Source organism: Palaemon carinicauda, chromosome 22, assembly GCF_036898095.1.
Source record: "Palaemon carinicauda isolate YSFRI2023 chromosome 22, ASM3689809v2, whole genome shotgun sequence".
Lineage (NCBI taxonomy): Eukaryota > Metazoa > Arthropoda > Malacostraca > Decapoda > Palaemonidae > Palaemon > Palaemon carinicauda.
In genome coordinates, this window is record NC_090746.1 from 76696807 (window position 1) to 76716719 (window position 19913).

Below are 19913 nucleotides of genomic sequence, written 5' to 3' on the forward strand. Positions count from 1 at the left end.
TACCATAACTGCGTCACAATCGCTGGCCATTCACTCCTATTTCTAGCACCCTCTCTTTCCTCTCTCACATCTATCCTCCTATCACCCAGAGCTTCCTTCACTCCATCCATCCACCCAAACCTTGGCCTTCCTCTTGTACTTCTCCCATCAACTCTTGCATTCATCACCTTCTTTAGCAGACTGCCATTTTCCATTCTCTCAACATGGCCAAACCACCACAACACATTCATATCCACTCTAGCTGCTAACTCATTTCTTACACCCGTTCTCACTCTCACCACTTCCTTCCTAGCGATATCTACTTGAGATACACCAGCCATACTCCTTAGACACTTCATCTCAAACACATTAAATTTCTGTCTCTCCATCACTTTCATTCCTCAATTCATACATCACAGTTGATAAAACCACTTTCTCATATAGAACTCTCTTTACGTTCATGCCCAACCCTCTATTTTTACTACTCCCTTAACTGCCCGCAACACTTTGCAACCTTCATTCACTCTATGACGTACATCTGCTTCCATTCCACCATTTGCTGCAACAAAAGATCCCAAGTACTTAAACTGATTCACCTCCTCAAGTAACTCTCCATTCAACATGACATTCAACCATGCACCACCTTCTCTTTTCGTACATCTCATAACCTTACTCTTACCCACATTAACTCTCAACTTCCTTCTCTCACACACTCTTCCAAATTCTGTCATTAATCGGCCAAGCTTCTCTTCTGTGTCTGCAACCAGTACAGTACCAGCCGCAAAACAACGACTGATTTTACCTCCCATTCATGGTCATTCTCGTCTACCAGTTTTAATCCTCGTCCAAGTACTCAAGCATTCACCTCTCTCACCACTCCATCAACATACAGGTTAAACAACCACAGCGACATCACACATCCCTGTCTCAGCCCCACTCTCACCGGAAACCAATCATTCACTTCATTTCCTATCCTAACACATGCTTTACTACCTTTGTATAAACTTTTCACTGCTTGCAACAACCTTCCACTAATTCCATATAACCTCATCATATTCCACATTCTTATCAACTCTATCATACGCTTTCTCCAGATCCATAAACGCAACATACACCTCCTTACCTTTTGCTAAATATTTCTCGCATATGTGCCTAACTGTAAAAATTTGATTCATACAACCCTTACATCTTCTAAAACCACCCTGTATTTCTAAGATTGCATTCTCTGTTTTATCCTTGATCCTATTAATAGTTACTCTACCATACACTTTTCCAACTACACTCAACAAACTAATACCCTCTTGAATTACAACACTCATGCACATCACCCTTACCCTTATTTAGTGGTACAATACATGCACAAACCCAATCTACTGGTACCATTAACAACACAAAACACATTAAACAATCTCACCAACCATTCAAGTACAGTCACACCCCCTTCCTTCAACATCTCAGCTCTCACACCATCCATACCAGATGCTTTTCCTACTCTCGCTTTATCTAGTGCTCTCCTCACTTCATCTATTGTAATCTCTCTCTCATTCTCATCTCCCATCACTGGCACCTCAACACCTGGAACAGCAATTATATCTGCCTCCTTATTATCCTCAACATTCAGTAAACTTTCAAAATATTCCGCCCATCTTTTCCTTGCCTCCTCTCCTTTTAACAACCTTCCATTTCAATCTTTCACTGTCTCTTCAATTCAATCCTTACTCTCTTCACTTCTTTCCAAAACTTCTTCTTATTCTCTTCATATGTATGACCCAATCCCTGACCCCACCTCAGGTCATCTGCCCTCTTTGACTCACATACCTTGCGCTTTACTTCCACATTTTTCTCTCTATATTTTTCATACTTCTCTATACTATTACTCTGCAGCCATTCTTCAAAAGCCCTCTTTTTCTCTTCCACATTTACCTTCACTCCTTCATTCACTGCCCTTCCTCATGCTGCCTCCAACAACCTTCTTGCCACATACATCACTTGCAATCCCAACAAAATTTTCTTTTACTAACTTCTATTCCTCCTCTAAATTGCCAGTTTCTCTTACTTTCACTTCGGCATATATCATTTTCAACGTTTCCTGATATTTACTTTTTACCCCCGGTTTTATTAGCTCTTCAAACCTCTCTAGCTCCCTTTTACATCCACTAACTCTATTCCCCCACTCTTTTGCTACAACTAATTTTCCTTCCACCAAAAAATGATCAGACATACCGTTAGCCATACCCCTAAACACGTGCACGTCTTTCAATCTTCCAAACATTCTTTTAGTTATCAACACATAATCCATTAATGCCCTTTCTACTACTCTTCCATTTACCACTCTTACCCATGTATACTTATTTTTATCTTTCTTTTTGAAAAAGCTATTACTTATCACCATCTCTTGCTCAACACACATATCTACCAGTCTCTCACCATTCTCATTTTCACCTGGTACGCCATAGTTCCCAATGACACCTTCTACCTCTCCAGCGCCCACTCTAGCATTTAAGTCACCCATGACAACTACATAATTCCTTCTACCCAGTCCTTCTACACACCTAGTTAATTCATTCCAGAACTCATTCCGCTCTTCTTCACTTTTCTCACTACCTGGCCCATATGCACTGACAAACGCCCAACATTCCCTACCCAACCTAACCCATACCCACATTAACCTAGATGATATCTCCTTCCATTCCACTACTTTACCTGTCATCCATTCACTCAGCAATAAAGCCAAACCTTCTCTCGCTCTTCCCCTTTCAATCCCAGACACTCTACCAGACATTTCACCAAACATCACTTCACCCTTTCCTTTTATCTTCGTCTCACACAAGGCCAATACACCCATCCTTTTATTCCTAAACATACTTCCAATTTCACATCTTTTACTCTGTATCGTACTACATCCACGCACATTCAAACACCCCAAAACTAGAGTGCGGGGAGCAGTCACTCTCCCCCCAGCTCCATCTCTTTGTCGATGTCTCACAGGATGTAGATACTGGAGACGGGGTTCCCAGCCTCTCGTCCAGTCCCTTTTAGTTGCCTCTTACGACACACATTAAAAACTCAAGTTGAATTTTTCGGAAAAATAAAAGGTTCCCAGGGGATGATCCGGGCCTAAAGGGAAGTGCATCAGAAAAGCAGTCTTCTCCCTATGTCCTTCGTAACGAGTAGCATCTTCAAGAGGAATGTATAGCCTAAGTGTGTATTTGGCCAGAATATATCACTTGCCTGATAGTGAAAATGAAAACCTAATATTGATTGTGAAGTTCCATATTTAACTCGTGTAATATCAAGGTATATGGAGAGCCTCTGACTTATGATATCAAATAAGAATAAGCCTTTGGATTGTCAGCATTGAAAATGTAGCAAATGGGGATGAGTAAGAGTGGTATAAGCCGGGACTTGCATGCAAACATTCTTCGATTGGATACCGTCAGAAAAGGGCCACTAAACGAATTAGAGGAAATGAAAAAGTCCACTTGTGTTCCTTCTGAATTGAACATCGCAAATTTATTCTCTGCATAGAATCGTTCAAACCGTCTTGAATAAGTAATACTTTGTTTACAAGACTTTGAAACAAGACATTTAAACTTTTGTATCCAACAACGAGGACAGAGAGAGAGAGAGAGAGAGAGAGAGAGAAAGAGAGAGAGAGAGAGAAAGAGAGAGAGAGAGAGAGAGAGAGAGAGAGAGAGAGAGAGAAGAGATGTATATAAACGAGTCCGAGCTCGGAGAGAGAAAAGATGGGATTGACCTAACACGAAAACAGACGAGGGCGAAACATTATGGTAAAAGATTGCGCAAAACAAACAAGGAAATCCCATGTTGGATAGTTGGAAAAGAACGTCTGAAAGATCCTGTTTTAGAAGAAGGAAAACTGTCGGAGATAGGACAGTAAATTTAGTGGCAAATAAGCAATGTCAGATGTAGAAAGAAATGCTTTTTTTCAAAGTATTATTATTATTATTATTATTATTATTATTATTATTATTATTATTATTATTATTATTATTATTATTATTATTATTATTATTATTATGTGCTAAGCTACAATCTTAATTGGAAAAACAGAATGCTATAACCCCATTTGCTGTTGTTTTTCATTATCATTGCTAGGTAAGCTACAACCCTAGTTGCAAAAGCAATGGCCCCAACAGGAAACAAAACCCAAAGGGAAAGGAAATAAATAAACTATGAGAAGTAAGGAAAAAAAATATCTTAAGATCAGTAACAACGTTAAAATAGATCTGTCACATAAAAACTATGAATAGACGTATGTCAGCGTGTACAACATAAAAACATTCGGTGTATGTTTGAATTTCAGAAGTTCCACCAATTCAACTGTTGCATTAGGAAGATCCTTCCACAATCTGGTTACAACTGGAATAAAACTTCTGGAATACTGTGTAGTCAATACTACACAATATGATGGAAAAGGCAAGATTGTCTTCAGGCACCGAAAAGAATAAGATGTTAATTTTTCTGGTGTAAGGAAAATGATGCCATATGATGATGGCAATTTAAAGAGAATGCCTCATATCTATCATAACTTGAATTCAAGGGGAAGATTTATTAAACATGTAAAGGGATATTTTGAAATTACTTATATATGACTTTTAATTAGATATATAAAGACCCACATTTAATGCAGGAATGATTTTCTAACGGATAATATTCAGTTGTATTTGAAATCTATAAAGAATGATATAATTGAACTAACGATATTTATTTTACATAAACTTTATCTAAGAAGGAAATGGTACTACACAGAATTGGAGTTTCCATAGTATTTCAGTTTATATCATTAGGTATGCGATGTATTTTTTTTTACAGGGTTTTTGTATTATATGAATTTTTTTTGTAAAAGAAGAACGTATTACAACATAATCATTATTCTGTTCAGTTTCCCACCATGCCGGAATGAGTATTACGTATATAATTGTATCAATGTTAAAGTTGTCTATAAAAATATCATTTAGATACAGTTTATCTATTAACAGGATATCGACATTGTTTTTCTTATTATTTTCATATTACCTCCAAAATTTGACACAACTGATTGACGTCATTCATCATTATCAACAATCAAACGAAATAATTTTTCAGATAAAGATAGACAATTTGTCTTTCAGGTTATGACTAGCTTGATAAATTAATGTTTCTAAGAAAGATAAATTATTAAAGGAGATCTAATCGATGGAATACTCCTAAAATTCTAGATATCTCCCTAATGATGTGGAGGGTTTTTAAATGTTTAAGTTGACTTCAAATTGAAATATGATAAATGGTTTATTTGGCTTACGGTATTTGAATTCCTACCCATTTCCACATGATTTGACCATTTTAATTGGTCCTTTACCGGTAGAATTATCTGAACAAAATTGTATTCAGTGGCTATAATAATGAGGATATAATTTATACTTCACTGTTAAGAAGATTCCGAAAAAGAAAAAAAAAAACGTTAAAAATCCTGGAATAAATGTTGCCAAGCATTTACCGTTTTTAAAAACTGATGTATTGACGTTAAGGAGTGATATTATGGTCACCTAGCCTTAAAAGATAATAACAAGGTAGGGTAAAAATTACGGTCGTCTGTATTTTCCTGAAATATGGCTGAGAACAGCATAGTTTTACGGATACTTCACGATTAAAATTACCGATCTTTTTGTTGTTGTTTTTTTTCTAACAGTGTAATTGAATTCCACTTGATTCAGAAAAAAAGAACTTAGGAAGAACCCTTCAAAAAAATGTCAGACGAGAGTTTGTGGAAAATATTTTCTATTTATTTATTAATTGTCCTTCAGATGTTGAATCAAGCCTGTATGCTTGAGGCAAAATGGCTTTAGATGCTCGGAATTTTGTTTTCAACCTAGATAATATATTAGGCCATGCACTAGAAGGGCAAAAACTCAAGTTTATTTTGATAATTATTTGAAGATATAAAACCTTCAAGATAGAAAATATCAAATAAATAAGTATTTTAACCATTTGGGACATATTTCAACAAAAATGTAAGTGATTAACTCATAAACCAATAATATTGAATCGTAATCTGCTACCAGTTTTATTTGATACACCAAATATATGATTGTAATATATATATATATATATATATACATGTATGTATATATATATATATATATATATACATATATATATATATATATATATATATATTAGAATAAAATCTTTTACGATATTCTAAGGGATCCATAAAAAGAGTCTTCTGTCTTTTATCTGTTAATTGGCCTTTATCTTTAAGCTATTTCATGAGTTCTCTAGAAATCTATTTTTTAGTGCCATGTTTCATATTGAAAGTGTAATGAGAAACCCTAATCATTAGGGTTGCCCTTGAACACAAAATTTCCCTTCATCGAAAATAAGCATTTGATTTCTTATATATTCAATTACCCTTCATTTCTTATAAAATATGAATAACACGCAATTTCTTTCAACGCTCGCTAAGGATTTACTCTTTGAAATATACAGGTATAGAACAAGGAATTGAGGTAATCTGTAAACATCTGCCGACCTGAAACTAACCTTGACACGTGATGGAAAATAACCTCAATACATCAAACCAATTACCTTGCTACGCTAATGGAGCCTTAGAAACCTAAAAAAAGGTAGAACCAGACACGTGGACCTAGTAATACTTCTGTATTTAGCTATCACAGCATCATCGAAAATAAAGGTCTCTGGTAAATGGCTAAAAAAGCCAAATCACAGCGACAGACAGTTATGCAATAGCCTTATGTTAATTGCTATGAATCCTAATTAGATTAATAGGAAAATTAATTTCACAAATAATAACTTGGCATAAACATTCATTCCGGTATAAAATGGGAAGCTCATTTATCGTTAATCCGCTGATTTATCATAGGATGGACTTAGAAACAACTAAAAGGTCTGATGATAAATCCATCACGATAAAACAAGAATAAAATCAATATCTCATAAGGGTCACATATAGCACTATACATTTTTATTTATTATGTGATTTTTTTGACAACCACTCACACAAGCACACACACACACACACACACATATATATATATATATATATATGTGTGTGTGTGTGTATATATATATATATATATATATATACATATATACATTTTATATATATACATATATACATATATATATAAATAGAATTGAAAAAAAAAAGTCAGATGGGAAATTTGAATGACGAAGCTGGGTGGAAGTCCCCACTTGCATTTATAAACTTAACGTTGCGACACGAGTAAATTCTTCTTGTTTGAAATTTTTACTCAAAATTGGTTCTTTTGAATTTGTTTTGACTCAACTTCATGTTCTTCTATTTATAACATGGTTTTCAAGGAGACATTGAGAAAAGAGTAAAAAGTCCTGCAGTACCGGTAATACGCCATATACAATTACACCCCTATGTATGGCTAATATCAAAAGAATGGCCGAACAAGTGATAAGATGGACAAAGGCTGGAGGGAAGGAAAAGAGGAAAGGAAAGAAATTGCGAAGGGGTATATAATAGGGACGAGAGAAAGAAAATAACAAGGAAAGATAGAATTCAAAAACAATATATGTTTGTTCAATTATATCAGGAGTAAGAATTCGATGAGGCTCAAAGTTAGAAGCAGGAAGACAAGAATGGAAATGTGATGGGAGCCGGGGAAGGTATTGATAAGAGAGATCCCGAGCAAATGCAGTTAACTTTATTTAGTGACAACACAGGTATTTATAGGCACCAGGGGTGACAATGTCATATTTAAGGTCAACGGGCTTTTTCCAATCCGTAAAGGTTAACAGTGGCACCAAAATAGATGAAACAACAGGGGAATGATACTAGAGTTGAAAATAGCTTGTTTCATTCAACAAGTTTTTGGCATGGAGTCCGATGACGCTTGCAGCGTCGAAGAAAACGTAGATAGTGCATCTTTCTTTATTTTTTTGTGCATTCCTTGCTGAATATGCATTACATGGCTTTCCCCTTAAGCAGACTTGCATTTGAAAGAGGATGACTTGGCCTAGAGAGCTGTACTATTGACAAGTCATCCTGAAGGAAATCTGCAGGTTTAGGCGGTCAATGGCGATCCAATTGTCCTTGACACAAACTTCAAGAAGGAAAGCTTTCATAATACAACATATGGCAAGGAATGGACCCATAAATGGGGTCCTAAGCGGTGGCTTACAAGCACCAGTGTGCACATAGATGTGTGTTGTGATGTTTAGGCCTTTTTGTATGTGCTGCTTTGCTTGTAAGTCTAACAGTAGAGGTTAAATTTCACCAGAACAGGTAGTAGACTCTGGGGATCCTCTGAGGAGGTGGCAGGCATAAAAACAATCTGCAGGGACTATCAACTAGTCACAGTATACAATATCAGTGACTAAGACATACATGGTGTCTTTGGGTGTGGTCCTTAGTCTGAGAAGGACCTAGGGAAGTTGTGGAAACCCACTGGAGTCATGGCAGCAGGACATCAAAGCTGATTTCAGTGTACGATAGAAACATTTCTACATTCTGTTAACTGCAAGTTCGTAAGCAGTAGTCGGATTTAGGGTAATGCCGAGAACATGTCCTAATGATACCCACGATTGAAAGGTGAAAGTGGTACTCTTATTAGAAGTAATATGGATTGGGATGCAAGATCTTGCTATTCAAAATGAATAGCTGGATCTGGCATCTCAGATCAAATTAAAAACAGAAAAACAGAGATTTAACAAATTAATATGAACAATGTTACATAGATAAGTGACAGATGAACTCAATAATGTTGTAAAATATCCTTGTAATTGGTGAAGTAGGTCATTGAAAAGCAGTGTAATCAAGTGTAATGAAGAGAAAGTATTGATTATACCAACAACCTATTATATTAGGGCCAAAGGGAGAAATGAACATAAGTACATAAGTACAGGCAATAAATAGGAAAAAATAACAATAAATAGATTGATTGGATATTATGTCTTCAAACGATCTCTGTAACTAACGCCGATGATAGAAGTAAGAAATGCTGAGAAAAAAAAACAAAAAAAAACAAACAAACAATGGTAACGGAAGATGGATGAGGTTAGGAATAGAAAAGAGAAACTACATTACTCCGCAATGAGTGTTTGTAGAGGGCGTTGCCAGATGACACGCCCTACACAGAGCCGTACGGAGTAATTTCATGTAGGCCCTTTGGAGTCTGGATGTCAATAACCTTAGGCTCTCTTATTACGCCAGTCTGTAAGAATTCACCTTTGCTTCGCTTTTATATTCCTCTTGTCTTACTGATCTCTTTTATGTTCGACGTGCGACATTTGTTTTTAATTTGATTCTCTCTCTCTCTCTCTCTCTCTCTCTCTCCTCACTCTCTCTCTCTCTCTCTCTCTCTCTCTCCTCTCTCTCTCTCTCTCTTCTCCACAACGATGCTTTCGATAGCATATCTGCTTGGAAATCGCGTTTGAATCCGGAAAACTCAGAATGCCTCTGTTCTAAGCAAAAAATTAGGTTCCTAGCTGTTATCCGACTGTTGTGGGTCGCAGTTAGGAATGAGAGAGACAGAGATAAAGAGGGAAGAAAACAAACGTGAGTGTCTATCCGTCTTAACACTTTTATACCATCGTAACTGGAGGGCCTCTATGAAGTAATCGTCATCCTACGAGGGTGAAATCATCCAGAAGATATTCAGAGGAAAGAATGTCCAATAATAAGGCAAATATAAGATCCTCAAATAAAATTCATGGATTTTGAAACGGGATAATATCAACCACACGCGTATATCCCGAGAGTAACCTCAGGCACACTATTCTGTGTTTTCGTATTTCCTTTCCTCACTGGCTTTTTTTCCTATAGGAGCTTATGGCATACTGCCTTTCCAGTTAGGGTTGTAACATAGCTAATAACAATAACAAAAAGGAGGATTATAATTTACTTTCCCACTAGTTACAACATGGGACTCATTAGTGAATTTGGTATCAGTTTATTAAAGTTAGTGTGTCTACCGATTTTTTATTTTATTTTATTGTTATTATATATATATATATATATATATATATATAATTTTTTTTTTTTTTTTTTTTTTTTTTTTTTTGTAAGCGGGTTGCTCTTCGGCATCTGTCCTTCTGCTTCTGAGTCAATGGCAAGATGATTATTCTCCATATATACAGATTTTTACCACGCACACTTGCTGTTTCTTATACCATTTGACAGGGAGCCAATTTTTCCATCCCATCACAAAAGAATCATCTTGATTACGCCCGTTAATGAAATCTTTCAACCAAGGCATCAGGTTCATTTTCTATTTTCATTGCAGCTTTTAAACGAAAATAATTCCATGCATACTTCAGAGTGCTCCTGGCATGACACTTGGTCCCATTTGCATTTATTATAACTGTTGAATTAAAATTCATTTTCTATCCTGCATTCGCAGGTGGCCATCGAACCTTGCTCTCAATAATGATTTCAACCTTTTTCTCTCATTTCATTGACAAAAGAAACCCTTGGGAAATTCATTCAGAAAAAAATTGTTAAAGGGAAAGCATAATTCTAAGTAGTAATAATATAATTACGAAATTGGTAACTTTTGAGGCCTTTGACCGGTAAACTACTATCTATTTCAGGAAGCCCACCCTCCCCCCAAAAGTTTACGTATGTTCTGAGCATTATTTTGCTACATAAGTTATCATTTAATTTGAGAAATGTTAATCTGTTTACCTAAATAATCATTCCACTTATCAAACATCTATTTGTTATTCCGAATTTGATTCATCCAATAGTTGGCTTATACCGATTCATGTACTCTTCTATGTAAGCTAATGTTTATTACTATAAACTTTACTGACCCCCCCAAAAAAAATTCTTTCCTGGCAAAGTTGAAGGTATATAATTTGTCATTATTAACAAACCAAATTGATTTATCTTTCCATTCACCAAAGTCCATTCGTCATTCTATCATTTCATCTCTTCTTACACTCATTTCAATATATATCTTTTTTTCAAAATTAATCAGTTTTATACTAGCGTTCTGAATACCGCTCTTTGATAATTTTTATAGGATTTTTTGGCAACATTGAAAACTATATTTTGTTAACGTTCAAGAGACTGGGGTGATTTCCATTTGATTTAGTTATGTGTAAGTCATTTATTTTATCATTTTACACACAAGCTTTTCTTTAACGGATTATATATATATATATATATATATATAAAAGTATATATATATATATATATATATAAATATATATATATATATATATATGTATTTATATACTTATATATATATATATATATATATATGTGTGTGTGTGTGTGTGTGTGTATATATATATATATATATATTTCAAATTAAAAAGGCTAACAATGTCAACGAGTCTTTGATAGATAACTCACTACTGTGAGAAATTCTCTCTCTCTCTCTCTCTCTCTCTCTCTCTCTCTCTCTCTCTTCTCTCTCGCTTATATTTAGTCAAAGCCTTTTTCTTCATCTGATTGCTATGCTGAAATGTGACATTTTGTTTCTTCCTACAGAATGAATGTTTGCAAGGTTAATTTTATTTCATTTTCCATTCCGTCATAAATTAGCTCATTTTATAAAACATTTCATATTCTTTTAATTATTTACATATTTACTCTGTGGCTTGACCTCTTTTGTTTGAAGACTACGTTACAGTAAACATATCTAAAAATGTCTAGCATCAGAGCTGATCAAAATGGTTTAGAGGCAATAAAAAGCCTCCGTCGTTCTTAGGCATATATCTAGCGCAACCAATTGTTATTGAGATGTTCAACTTATCGAAATGTCTTGCTGTAAATCGAGTTTATGTGGCAAGGATCTATCTCCTCTCTCAGGGATTGACTCTTTGACAGTTAGAAATATTTATATACGATAATATATCAGGATATATATCAGTTTAGAGAGATCCGTGTTACTCCCAAGGATAAGAGTCACGGTATGACAATGAAACAATCTCCAACAGATTTAGTAGATTTGAGAATAAAGCCCTCAGAAGAATATTGGGATTTAAATGGCAGGACAGGATTAGAATTGAAACTATAAGAGAAATTACTCGAGTGCCATATGTGGATGAGATCATGGTGAGACGTAGATGGAGATGGTATGGGCATGCTCTTCGGACTCCCTAATACAGATTAGTTCACGAAACGTTCAACTGCGCTCCATGAGGCCTTAGAAGAGCTGGAAGAGCCAGGCCCACATGGCTGATTACTATGAAACGTGAAGTAAGTGACGATGAATGGAGGAGTATTGATTTTTAAAGCTCAAGATAGGAACACTTGCGAAATCTAATCGAGCCCCTTTGCGTCAATAGGTGTAGGAGGAGATGGTGATAATGATGAACATCTGATCTTTCTATGAAGAGAGTAGTGCTATTCCATTCTACCAATGATGCCATTGAATGTATCACATGTATTTGAATTGCTCGTTTTAATGGCATCGTAAGTCCTTTCAAGACCAGGCTTCGTATCGTAAATTGGTAGTTTATAGTTGTTTCTCGTGAGTTATTTGTGTACTGAAACGATTACTAGATTATGTTCCCGTTCTTAGTAGGAGGTAGCTTTATAATACCGTCATCTACTTGAATTCGTAAGTTTAAGCCCCGTCAATTCCATGACTGATTCCGCTGGTAAAACACAACGTTACTGTCCTTGTTAGGGATAGAAGGGGAGCCGTAAGGCGACCTGTTGTGGAACATATTTTCAATATAATAACAACTATGTTCTTGTTTAGAGTATTATTATTATCATTATTATTATTATTATTATTATTATTATTATTATTGCTAACCTAAAACCCTAATTGGAAAAGCAGAAGGCTATAAGCCCAAGGGCTCCAAAAAGGAAAATACCCAAATGGGGATAGGAAATTTAGATATAAATAAACTACAAAAGAAGTAATAAACAATCAAATAAACTAGTAAAACAGTAAATCAAACGTACTGTGAAAAAATAGATTAACACCCAAAACCTGTTTTGTTTAGAGATTGCCCATGAACATTTTTTTTTAAAAAGTCAACGAGAAGTATAAATAGCCCAGTAGATTTAAATGAGTGGGAGAGACGATAGAAATACTCTTGCTATATTCTTAGTTGAAAAAAGAACTCTGCTTAGGCAAAGTTATGTTAGTCTCAAGTTGTTGTGTTTTTTGCTTGGTTTAACTATGTATTCGGAACCTTTGAGGTAGACGTTACGCGGAAAGAAAGACCGCAAAGGGTACACAAAATATTCTTTATTTTCAAAAATAAAAGTAAAATGAAGCAGAATGAACAAGAAAGAACTTAGTATACCATTGGTTGAGAGGTAGCTTATAGGAAATAGATTTTTTAAGATAAAACTCATTTGATTTTTAATATCATGTTTCATCCATTAATATACCTTTGTCAGCCAATAGAATAACTCCTAATCTTGTACATATTTGCATTTCCTTCGCTACAGTATTTCTACTTGATGGTTTCCTTTGATTGTAATTTTTTCATATCTTCAAGCAACATCGTATGCTCAAGTTGGCTACCTGAATTTCCTTTTTCATATATATTGACCTTTCCTAGTACAGCTTTTAGCTTTTTCGCATAGTCCGATTTGTTTATTATAATTTTTCCTTATTATCCGGTTTCCATTACCTTCAAGTTTTCATTGTTTCATAATTTTATTGATAGGCTCTGGAGCAGAAGAGAGCAAAATCTTTAACTTTGTGGGAAGTAGTTTCATTTGAAATTATCTTTAGCAAAATTTATGGATTTAAGGTAAACTATAAATGCAAGTTGAGACTAAGTCAAACAAGATAGTTTTACTGTGAGATCATAACCAATGAAAGATCTAGGAAGAGAACAAAATTCTTAGGCAAAGGCTGGTAAAGGAGAAAAAACAGTTATGACAAAGAAATCGAACAATGTGGAGAAGGTAAGGTACATAATTGGAAAGGACAAAACGATAGGGGAATGTAGAAGGCCCACTAGAACACAAACTATTGCTTGTAGAGAGGTTTAACTGAAATTATCGTAAAGCTTATGGTCACTGAAGTCACTTTCTAAATACTTCGCAGTCTGTTCAGAATCTTATGAACAGTATTCCAAATTCTTTAGTGATTATTTAGAATTGGGATTCATAGTCTAGCGTATTCATTACAGACGTTCCTTGGTTTAACTGAAATTCAATAAAAAGGAAACTATTACTGAGGAGAAATGTAAAGAATCATGCGCAAACAGGTTATTTTTTTTTCTTTCATATCGTGAGTAGTTGCAAAAATGTTAGTAACCTTTTTTTTCAAAAACATTAAATAAAATGGGTTGCACCAAAACAATAAAAATATAACAGATATCCGGAATAAGGCTGAAAGATAGAATGATATAAAAATATTGTTTTATTGTAGGCAGTTTTTAAATAGAAAATAAAAGCGAAGGATTTTTAAAAATGTTTGCAATGAAAAAAATGTCTTTTACGAATGTCACCTTTCCTAACTCATAAAAAGAAGAGAACAGAAAAGTAAATTCAAAATCAGATTGTCGATTGCGCAAACGCAATTTAGATGAAATTTCTGTTACGGAAATATTCTGAATAAATTAGATTTGTAAAGAATTTTTGTTTAATGTATCGTGCACTCTAAAAAAATCCTTTGAATTCCAGTAACTCCAAAATATATTACTTTTATATTGGCTTTTTCTGTCATTCTTTGTTATATACAGGTATCTCCTCTATACAATAAACAGCAAGCTTGGGCAGAGTACCAGCCACCCGTTGAGATACTACCGCTAAAGAGTTATTATGACCATTGACTGGTTAAACAGTACTACATTCAATTTTTCTCTCTCTGGTTACAGCTCATTTTCCATTTGCCTGTACATGCACCGAATAGTCTGGCCTATTCTTTATTCTCCTCTTTCCTTATACACTTGACAATAATGAGATTATCAAACAATTCTTCTTCGCCTAAGGGGTTAACTTCTGCACTGTAATTGTTTAAGGACAATTTCCTCTTGGTAAGGGTCGAAGAGACTTTAACCAGGGTCAAGCAGCTCTTTATTGGAAAAGGATACTCCAAAATCAAACGAATGTTCTCTAGTCTTGGGTAGTGCCGTAGCCTCTCTACCATTGTCTCACACTGTCTTGGGTTAGAGTACTCTCAGGCACACAATTCTATCGTATAATTTGAATAAAACACCATGCCGGGTCTATTAATATTGGGAATTAAAAATCCACAATTTTATGCGTTGTATATCTATATAAAAATGCAAAAGCTTTCTCTTCCTTGTGTATTTTTTTTGAAGTTTTTATTGTTTATATACGAACGATTTATTTTAATGCTACTGTTCTTAAAATATTTTCATTTGATTGTTCATTACCCCTATTGTAGTTTATTAATTTCCTAATTTCTTATCCTTACTTCGCTATTTTTATCTGTTGGAGCCCTTCGGCTAATAACATCCTGCTTTCCCAACTATAGTAATACTATATATATATATATATATATATATATGTGTGTGTGTGTGTGTATAAATACATATATATATATATATATATATTATATGTATTTATTTCCTTATTTATTTCTTTATTTATATCCAGTCATGCCCATATTTATCTAAATGTTTAGCCGTCATTTTTGACGGGTCAAGTACACTAATTTTTAGTAATCATCAGAGAAGATATTAATTCATTATGTGAAAATATTTCAGGATACAAATCCCCAGAAGGAATTGGGGAATAAAGGAAATCTCCCTGAAAATAAACTGGAAATTTAAATTTTATTGTTGTGTCACAGTTAACAAATTAATCTTACTTACGAAAACGCGATCAAAACAATAAGATTTGAAGGTAGGTGAAATAAAACACTTTTTAATTTAGTACTGTATGGAAATACGGTCCTTTGTATAATTAACTTTAACTGACAACTTTAGTTTGTAAACTAAACCAGGTAGGTTTGGTGGGAAGAATTAGTGTAACAAGCTTTGACTATATAGAAATAAATCTCACGCCAAAAAATAGAAGAATATCCTTTGTAACAATCTACAAATCTGGAACAAACTCTACTATCTTTTGTGAAGAATTCAGTGCTCTCATTGAGATGATTATCATGGAGAAAAATGAATTAGTTATCTGTAGAGACGTAAATTTTTGGATGGATGACGCATCAAATCTTGACGCTTTGGCATTTAGTGAGTTACTAGAATCATATTGACTAGTAAATAATGTCGACTGTACAACTACTTTACCTGGCCGTACGCTAGACTTAGTTCTAAGTGATGACATGAATAATATTGTATCTGATATAAAAGTCGAAGAGAAATGTACTATATCTCCAGTTCACAAACAAAGTTTAGTCTACCTCTACAGAAACATGCATTAGTAAACAAAATAAACTTTAAACACGAATCAAATTTTTCTCCTACCGTATTTTTTGAAGAAGTTACAAAGAGAATAAATGATGCTATCAACATTCCCTGTGATCATGAGGACCAACATGTGTTAGGAGCTAAGTGTGCAAACTGTCTTATGACCACTTGTCGGGAGTTTCGAACTGATCACTCGAAAATCCCGCCATTTAACTCCACAAACGTTACGTTAAGCCGAAGTATTAACTTTACCCTTTGATCTAAAGTAAGACTTGGACAGTTTCTCCGTCTCGTGGTCAATAAAGAAGCTTTATCAAACCTCTTATTGAATAAATAACGAAAGAGTTCCCTCCCCTCTCCCAAGGACACTTTAGTTAGCGCGGGCGATCGTAGTTTTCTTCGGAGCTGTCCAGAGCTACGCTCGTCCTATCTGCCTATACCCCCCAAACAAGTAAGTTGTTCTAATTGTTGCTCTCTCTGTCTCCGCTCCAAGCCGCGTGAAACCAAGTCGGTTCCCCCAATTTTTCTGAGTGTAGTATTCAATTCATATCGCACTGTAACATTGTGATCCCAGTGATTGGGGATTGGATTTATTCGGTAAAATAAGTCTGTGAACCTTGGTAGGTGTTTTACCAATGATTTATCTCGAAATTGTGTGAATTTAGTCTTTTATATTTTGGTCCGATGTGGACTTTGTGCTTCATGGGCACATGTTACAGATCCCTAAGGGAGACAGTTTCTTTTATCAATTAGTTTAGGTGTTATGGTGTGTTATTTTTCTATTAAATGTTCTGATTGTAATAAATTTGAAAATTATAATCATATTTTATTGAATCCTGAATAGTTTTGGAAAGCTAACCTCTTCAAGGTCTTGTCATCGGCCCATACCATCGGGCCTAGAATCATTAATTTAATAAGTTGGAGAAAAATTCACGACAACTTATATTAAAGTGAGTAAAAGTGAATATGATACCATGTGCCCACCGATGGAAAAGAGACTATATCCGTAAAAGACCAGTCTCCTTGGTTAGATGAAGAAAATTTGGTAAAAAAGAGGAAAAAACAGTGGAAGTGGAATAGGTTTAAAACTGAAAGTACTTGGGTAGAATACAAAACTGTTGTGTGTCAATATAACTACCTACTAAGAAGGAAAAAAAGGTGAATACTATAAGAGAAAGATCTTCGAAGTAACAACAGACATAAGTTATATCGTCCTGAATAGTATAATGGGAAATGTAAAAGAAAAGAAGCTACCGGATGGATAATTTTCTAGTATTCTTTAAAAAAAAATTGACAATAAAACCAGGTTATATGTAAATACTCAACATCAGATTAATGATACACCAGGTACACAGACAAAATTAATACGAAGTAACACCATAACACAATATGACATCACCAGAATTATCAAGAGAGCAAAGAAAACAAACTGTGCGATCGATCCTATACCAATATTTGCAGTAATTGGAGAGAGAGACTTTTCTATTCTAGCTGAAATAATAATGAGAATAGAAAATGCAAGCATTGATGAATGCAAGTTTTCTAAATCTGATAAAATGGCTATAGTCACAACAGTTCGGAAAAATGCACTGGACTACCATGAATTATGCTCATATAGACCTATTTCAAATCTATCCTTTGTCTCAAAAGTGCTTGAATATATAATTCTTGAACAACAAGTCCGCCACTTAGAAGTAATAGAAGCTATAACTGACAACCAATCAGCTTACAAAAACTAAACTCTACAGAGATAGCCATCTGCTCTGTTGTAAATGATATGCTAGAAAGGATGGATGAAAATAAATGTGGTATCTTAATACTGCTCGATCTCAGTGCTGCTTTTGATACAGTTGTTCATGATCTGCTACTAATTGATCTATGGTCTATCGGCGTTGAAAATCAAGCCTTCGAATACCTAAAAGACTACTTAGTTAGTAGAAGTTACTGTGTACAAATTGGAAACTCTTATTCATCATATGAACACATAAACAGAGGGGTACCGCGTGGGAGTGTACTTGGCCCAATCTTATTCTGCATCTATACTATTGGTCTATTGAAAATACTACAAAGGCAGGGCGTGAAGTTCAAACTATTTGCAGATGACACACAATTTTACCTCTCCGTAGATTTTATAGATGACACTACTGAAACTCCAAACGAAATCCCTGATAGTGTTAGAGAATGGATGACATTTAAACAACTAGAATGAAATGAGAACAAAACTGAATTTATGGTGGTGGGTAAGAGAAACAGCGAGAGAAACATAGGTGATATTCAAATGAACATAAATAATGACTCGGTGCCGATATCTAGTAAAGTTCGAGATCTAGGTGTATTTCTTGACTGTAACCTGTTTCTAAATGCCCAGATAAATAATGTAATAAAAACTGCTGGTTATCATCTAATAAATATTACGTTTATAAAAAAGTACCTGGACGAGAATTCTGTAGAAAAACTTGTGATAAACTGTGATATTATCAGGATTGACTACTGCAACTCTATTACAATTTACCGAAAGTGCGACTTAACAAATTACAAAACATAATAAACAGAGTAGCAAGACTGATGAAAGGGGTCCCACCTAGAGGAAGGATCACCCCTATATCAATCGATTTACACCGGCTGCCGATCAAAGCGAGAATTGAATTCAAAATATGTACAATAACCCACCAAGTTATCAGAACCGGGTGTCCAAAATGCATAGGAGAATTGCTACATATTCCGTAGCCAAAAAATCGTGTCGACACGAGAATAGTTACAGATGGCTCCAAACTGTTGGAACCTACTATGGGTTCCACAGACAGTGCAAGTGTGATTTTTTGCAATTATTCTGTAACGAACATTCGTATCAATACGAGATGTTGCCATAGGGTATTACACCCAGTGATGAAATTTATAGGGGTATAATGAATCGTTAATTATTAATTATAAAGACACTTGCCCCTATGCCAAAGGGCAAAATCTCAATCATCCAGTCACAAAACCGAACAATAATATACAGAACCTCTACCTCCACCCCCTCCCTCCCTCTCCTTTCATCTCTCACCTGCTCTCCCCCTGCTTCAAGCTATCTCTCTCCATCTCCACGCCATTCATCCCTCTCCGTTCTTTCCCTTCCCTTCATGCTCTCTTTCTGAGAAGGTAGCTTAAGTTGCAACTTATTTTGTATAATTTTTTGTTTTATATCAAGCACTCTATCTATCTTACCTAATTATAATATTTATTGTTGTAGATATGGAACTATTCAATCGGTTGTTACCTATCTGATGACTGACTGCTTTATTCACTGGTTTGCTCACCTCTCTCTCTCTCTCTCTCTCTCTCTCTCTCTCTCTCTCTCTCTCTCTCTCTATGGTATTGGTTATGTAAATAATCATTAGATTGATAGAAAAAAATCGTAAAAAAAATATGTTTAAATCAAAGCAACATTCAGAGAGAGAGAAATAGAGAAGGAAAGACGTAGGGCAGGTGATGGAAGAAAGGAGAGGGGAGGAAGAAATTGGGGGTTGGAGGTGAAGGGGATTGTAGGCAGGCGGAGCTCTTCCAACCTGGTGTTCGTTTTCTTGCTTGGCTAATGAGTTTTGCCTCTTGGTATAGGTACAAAAGTCTTTATTATTTACAAT